Genomic DNA, 6,465 nt, shown 5'->3' on the forward strand with positions numbered 1-6,465 from the left:
CATTTTAATATTGCAAAAATAAATAGGGGAAAATAAAACAAAATGTACCTGTCTCAAGAGAACCTTGGTTTATATAGAAAAATGAGATTATGGTTATGTCTCAACAGTGTTTGAATTAAAGCAGAATGTGACTTTCATTCTGGAAAGCCAGGCTCAGAAAACAGTTTCCCATAGTTTTAAATATGACTAAGGGAGAAGGCTTTTGGAAGAATAGAATGAAGATGAGAAACAGAGACAAAATTTGTCCGGCTTTTAAAGAGAAACTAGGGGAACTATCTTCACTAACAGAGAGGTAAGTTTGGCCTTGAGATTTGAAAAAGGATGACTAAGATGAAAGATGCTGCAGAGCCCAAGTGGTATGAATTGATGACAAGATGACTTACCTACCCTCTTTTCTGATTTATCATGGATTTCCTGTGTGATATGCTGTATAAATCAGAAAAGCTAGAGTAAAATAGACACAGAAAAATATGTGTATACCTGAAAAATCACACAAATGTCTGGCTTTATTTCTGCACAATCAACACATTTGTTCCTATACAAAGACAGTTTATATTTAGTTTTCATTTGTTTTACACTTGGCATACTGCTAGATAATTTTCTTCATTTTTTTTTCTTTTTGAAACTGCATCTTTCTTCCTCACTTGACTGCAAGGGTCATACCTATGATTTCTTCGATAGCCTTCACATGTTCTATCTAGCATAGCATTTTGTGCACATACTAGAAGCCTGAAATGTGCTAGAGGACTACCTCAGTACAACAATGAAAGGCAGTTGTAAACTCTTTTGTGTTTTGTTCAGCTGCCAAAATGTAGGGCCTAAAGCTAAATGACATGTTTTTTATTAATAAAGTTGCAGCCTTGTCAGCAAGTACTTCAAATGAAAACTGTCTCTTCCCATAACAGGATTGTCAGGGAGATTAATTTACGATTTCCAATTGCTTCCTGATAGTAACTGAAGTATTGTAATTTCTGTGTGTACTAATATTATAGAATTTATGAGGACTTTCCACCTTACTATGTAGGTTCATAAAGCTATCTCATTTTAAGAAAATGCTTCTTCAGACATAAAGATAGAAGGTTATTTAGGGATATTCTGATAACTACTTCATCCAGAAAAGGCCCCCATTGCAGAGCTGAAGGGCAAATCTAGAATTGTGTGCAGGTCTTGGATAAAAGATCTTGAATATCTAATTTCAGAAGATTTTCATCATTGGCTTTCATCATTGGTTGTATATAATTAATACTGTTCAATATAGCATATAAGATTGAAAATATAATAAGACAGATGTCTTGAAGGGAAGAAAAATATTCTTAAAAAGGAAAGTTTTGTATTGATAATATTGTATAAATAAAAGTACATTGTAAAGTTCTTTGAAACGGTGTAATAAAAAAACATTTCTTCAAATCATAAATACAATACCTTTATGGATAGATAGATAGATAGATTTTATATATATATATATATGATAGATGATAGATAGATGATGATGATAAATAGATAGATAGATAGATAGATAGATAGATAGATAGATGATAGATAGATATAGAGAGGGCCAGTTCAAATAGGTTTTTGGCTCAGTAGCCTATGAAGTGCAAAATTTCTGGATTTTGTTGGATGGAAGAACCTTTGGTAACTCCATTCAATTACATCATAAGTATTATCCCAACTACTTTTATGGTGATTGTCTTTTTACCAGTTATGATGTACAGATTGGTGTATTATGTCTCAAATCTATTCAAATCTCTATAGTATGTTTACTATTATTTATTATTATCTTGTATATACTTGAATTTTTCATTAAGTGTTCATGAGTTTCCTTCCTGCAGAGTTTAAGGAAATGAGCAGTCAAGAAGAAAGCTCTGCTAATTAGCTTGGAGCCTGTCTGTCTGAAGGAGGCCAACAGCAAGGAAAATGAGAAGCAGTCAATGAAAGGACTTCTGTCTCAACAACACACAGAAAGTAAGTGACAAGATTTTAAAAAACTAAACCTAACAACCAACATTCAAAAACCTCTATCCAGGGATCCCTGGGTGGCGCAGTGGTTTAGGGCCTGCATTTAGCCCAGGGCACGATCCTGGAGACCCGAGATCGAATCCCACGTCAGGCTCCCGGTGCATGGGGCCTGCTTCTCCCTCTGCCTATGTCTCTGCCTCTCTCTCTCTCTGTATCTATCATAAATAAATTTAAAAAATTTAAAAAAGGGATCCCTGGGTGGCGCAGCGGTTTGGCGCCTGCCTTTGGCCCAGGGCGTGATCCTGGAGGCCCAGGATCGAGTCCCACATCGGGCTCCCGGTGCATGGAGCCTGCTTCTCCCTCTGCCTGTGTCTCTGCCTCTCTCTCTCTCTGTATGACTATCATAAATAAATAAATAAATAAAGGTGTGTGTAGTATTTAAAAAAAAAATTAAAAAAAACAAAAAAAACCGAAAACCTCTATCCATTTCAATTAAATATAAATTCAAAATTCTACATAAATTACAATGTTTGCAGAAGCATTAACTATAAGTCTTTATATAGATGACATTGTTATTACTTTATAAATATGCATATATATTTATAGATGTATGAAAACAGATAGAGAGATATACATTTAAACTAACCACATTGGCCAAAGGAAAAAGAGAGTTTGAAAGATCCAGCTAGCAAAGAGGCAAAGAAAATGAGCACAAACTTTGCTTGCTCTAATTCTGTGCTACTAAAAAGCAATACATAAGGATAAAACTCCATTTGAAGGTATGATATCTCATAGAACATCAGGCAATCATGCACCTATACAGTAATGATGGTAATAATCCAATATTAATAATTTTACACTTAAATTCACAGCAATTACTTTATGTTTTAAAAATGTACTCATGAAAACCATTAGACAAATTCAGTACACCAAGAGTGGGGAAAATTAAACCTCATTATTTTAAAACAAATATAAAGCATAAAGATCCTTAGATCTGAAAAAAGGGAAAACAAGATTCTGGACCCCGAGAAGGAAAATGAAATAATTATACAAGAAAACAAAGCTGAATTATTTTGGTTATGTTAAATATATTTGAGATTGTTAATTAATAGTTTGGTTAATACAAATGAATGATATATGACTGCATTGAACCCCATCTCATTCTGGGAAATAACAAGTAAAAGAGAATAAAAATTATGTTTAACCAAAAGAACCAAGGAATGCTTTTTCCAATTTTGGGGAACACTCTCTTTCACTGAACATAAGATCGTGAATGAGTTAGGAGCCACAATTTATTGAAAAACAATGCAAGTTGCATTTCAAGAACCATTTAAAGAATATAAGTGGTGTGATATATATACTTCAAAGGCTGGATGTTTTTATTCATTCAGAATATTGTATCTTGATTTAGGTAATACATGATAAAAAGTGAAGGAAACTACAAGCTCTTCAACTCAGAGATAAAAACTTATATATTATGATTTATTGTCCTGATCCTTTGCTCACCCATGTTCACAATTACTTTTCCTCTTCATCCCTTTCTAAACTTCCACACCCCACTTTACAAATCTCCACTTAATAATTTACCTGTCAGGATTGCTGCCGAAATATGATGATTTCATTGATTTTTCCCACCATTAATTTATTCAACAAATATTTATTTAGCAGAATACACGTATAAAATATAGTGCTGTGAACTGGAGATATAACGATGAACAAAAGTAGACAACATTCTTTACCCTCATGGAGCTTACCTTCGATTTGGGAATAAAAGTATGAATTTTTTAAAAAATTAAAAATACATCATGAGATACATATTATCAATGTGGATGTTTGTAAATATTTCTTCTCCGGATATAGACATAAAAAAAAGAAAACATTAAATGTGTGTCAAGAAAGAAGCAACCAGAATGGTTTAAGAACCACACTTCCTACATTCACAAGGAATTGTATACCACTCCAGTAATTTATATGTTGGCTGCGTGCTGACTATGTAGAATTGCCTATATTTTGGGGAAGAGATCAAGAGACCAACATGTTTAAGTAGAATCGCATGATTATAAGATAAATTATGTTGGCTTAGAAACCAATAAAATTCTAGGAATTTATAAGTAGTAGATATTCCAAGAGGATAGCAGAATTTAATTAGAGTTGTTTTGGATAGAATATATGATTCATCTCCTCCCCTAAGGACTAAAATTCTTTATTAGATGTTGTTTATATTAATAACCACTGGTCTATAAACTCAGATTATAGAATATACCATAGAGTAAAAGTGCAGCATACTATTCAAGTTGTACAACAGTGGGAACAAAGTTAATTTGAGAATCCAGGAAAGCTTCTCTGAGGAAGGAATTTTAAAATGAGAGATGGGTGACTAGAAATCACACAAGTAAATGTTAAGCTCTGTGAAGGGATGGGTTCTCAGCAGAAAAGGTGGCCCGGTATTAAGATAGATGGTTTATTTTTTTTTTTTTTTTTTTTTTTTTTTTTTTAGATAGATGGTTTATAATGCAGGAATATTGTACAGACATTGCTCTTTCAATACTTACATAAATAAGAGGCAAGGTTTAGGATTTCTGAATGGCTGACAACTGGAACTAAACTCTGCAAAAACCTAGGAGTTCACATTTCTGTAAAACAGGCATTAAAATATCTCCATTGGCCGAGAGACTCAGTAAGAAAGTTGGTTATTTTGAAAGTGTTATGAAAAAGATTCACTGCAAGGAATCAGAATCCCAAGCTACTGCCAGATGCAGAAAAAAATGTATAATTCATATGGTACAAGGATAATGAAAATCTCAATCCAATAAGTTACTATAAAAGAAGCTTTGGAAACATTGAGACCCATAGACACTCCACAGAAGTAAATATGAAACTGCTTAAAGGAAGTCTGCACAATCCCTGCAGAAATAATTACTCTCTGGGGTGCCTGGGTAGCTCAGGTGGTTAAGTGTCTGCCTTTGGCTCATGTCATGATCCTGGGGTCCTGGAATTGAGCCCTGAGTTGGACTCGCTGCTCAGTGGGGAGTCTGCTTCTCCCACTTCCTCTGACAATCTCCCTGCTTGTGCTTTCTCTCAAATAAAGAAAATATTTTTAAAAATTTACTTTGAAAATGAGGTTACAGTTAAAATTTCATACCACAAAAGGAAGCAAACCACCATGAGAGAGTGAGCAAGTAAAAAATAAAAACATAAGAAGTAACACGTTGTAAACTATATAGATAATAGAAAAATTGAGAGTATTTAAAGTAAGTTTTTTTAAGGTAATCAAGTTAAAGGAAGGACTAGATACCACAAAGGCAAGTTCAGGACACCACAGCAAAAATGACAAATAATCAAATAGAAATTTTTGAAATAAAAATACAGTCATTTGAATAAAGAACTTGAGAGAAAGAAAAACATAAATTTAAAAAGACTTAGTGAAAGAGAACATAGTCTGAGGAACTTAGTTGGATTGCAGCATAGATCATTAAAGAAACAGTAGATATGAAAGAGAAATCCAAGCAATGTGGAGGATAATATAGAAAAATCTAATCAAGTGTTATCTAATCAGAGTTCCAGAAGGAGAGAATTAAAAAGATCAAGAGATTGTTTCAGCCTCTCAGGTCTCAATGAGACCCAGTGATGCTCCAGAGTGGGAGACAAGCCAATTTGGAAACAGATTGAATCCAGCTTCATTCAACATTACCACCAGTTATTTGATAATGACAGAACCCACCTAGGGACAATTTATATTGACGCATCCTGCCTTACGTCATCCTGCCTTCCATCCTGTGAAGGACAGCAGTTCCAGGATAAAGCTGTCATTGTGAAGTGGTCTAGAACTCCATTCCAGAAAATCCAGCAAAGCATCACTGTGCAGGACCATCATCCCACACCAGATAGCTGCATCATCAGCATGATTGTGGGCCAGTTCAAAGCTGATAAAGCTGATAAAAACTCTATCATGAGGTTCCACCAGATGTTCCTATTAAAGAACATCAACAAAGGTTGAGTTCTCACCAATGACATGTTCAGGCTTGTTTGCACAACTTTGGCTCATCTCCCAGCCAGGAACTCAGGATGTTTCCATTTCCTTCCTCTTTCCAATACTATTCACACTCCTCCATATGCTCCAAATATACACAAATGAGCAGGGCCATGGTAGGAGTGGATGCAGTGCTCTGCTCTTACCAAGGTATTGTGCATAATATTTGGACGCTAGACTAGTTGCATATGACAGAAGTTTGTATAGTATCACCTTAAACCTTTGAAAGACTTAAATAATGCAAAATAATTTAAATAAAAATTGAAATGTAAACAAAACAACAAAAAGCTGACAAAACCCCATTCACTGGCCTTTTGGACATGCTGCCTGTCAACAACTATGTGGACATTAAAAGTATACATAGATTTCAATCTTCTAAGTGTGTATTCTCTATTCCTTCAGTTCCCTTGATGTCACCTTTAGAATGCAAGTAGACAGCATGCAGGAAAAACATGCTTTACTACAAATAAGGACACAAG

At 34.4% G+C, this 6,465-nt stretch overlaps 1 pseudogene; it reads left to right on the top strand.

The window, feature by feature from the left end:
* Positions 1-221: 221 nt before the first annotated feature.
* LOC100683825 lies at positions 222-6,168 on the top strand (annotated as a pseudogene).
* Positions 6,169-6,465: the final 297 nt, after the last annotated feature.

The sequence above is a fragment of the Canis lupus genome, chromosome X (genome assembly GCF_011100685.1).
Source record: "Canis lupus familiaris isolate Mischka breed German Shepherd chromosome X, alternate assembly UU_Cfam_GSD_1.0, whole genome shotgun sequence".
Lineage (NCBI taxonomy): Eukaryota > Metazoa > Chordata > Mammalia > Carnivora > Canidae > Canis > Canis lupus.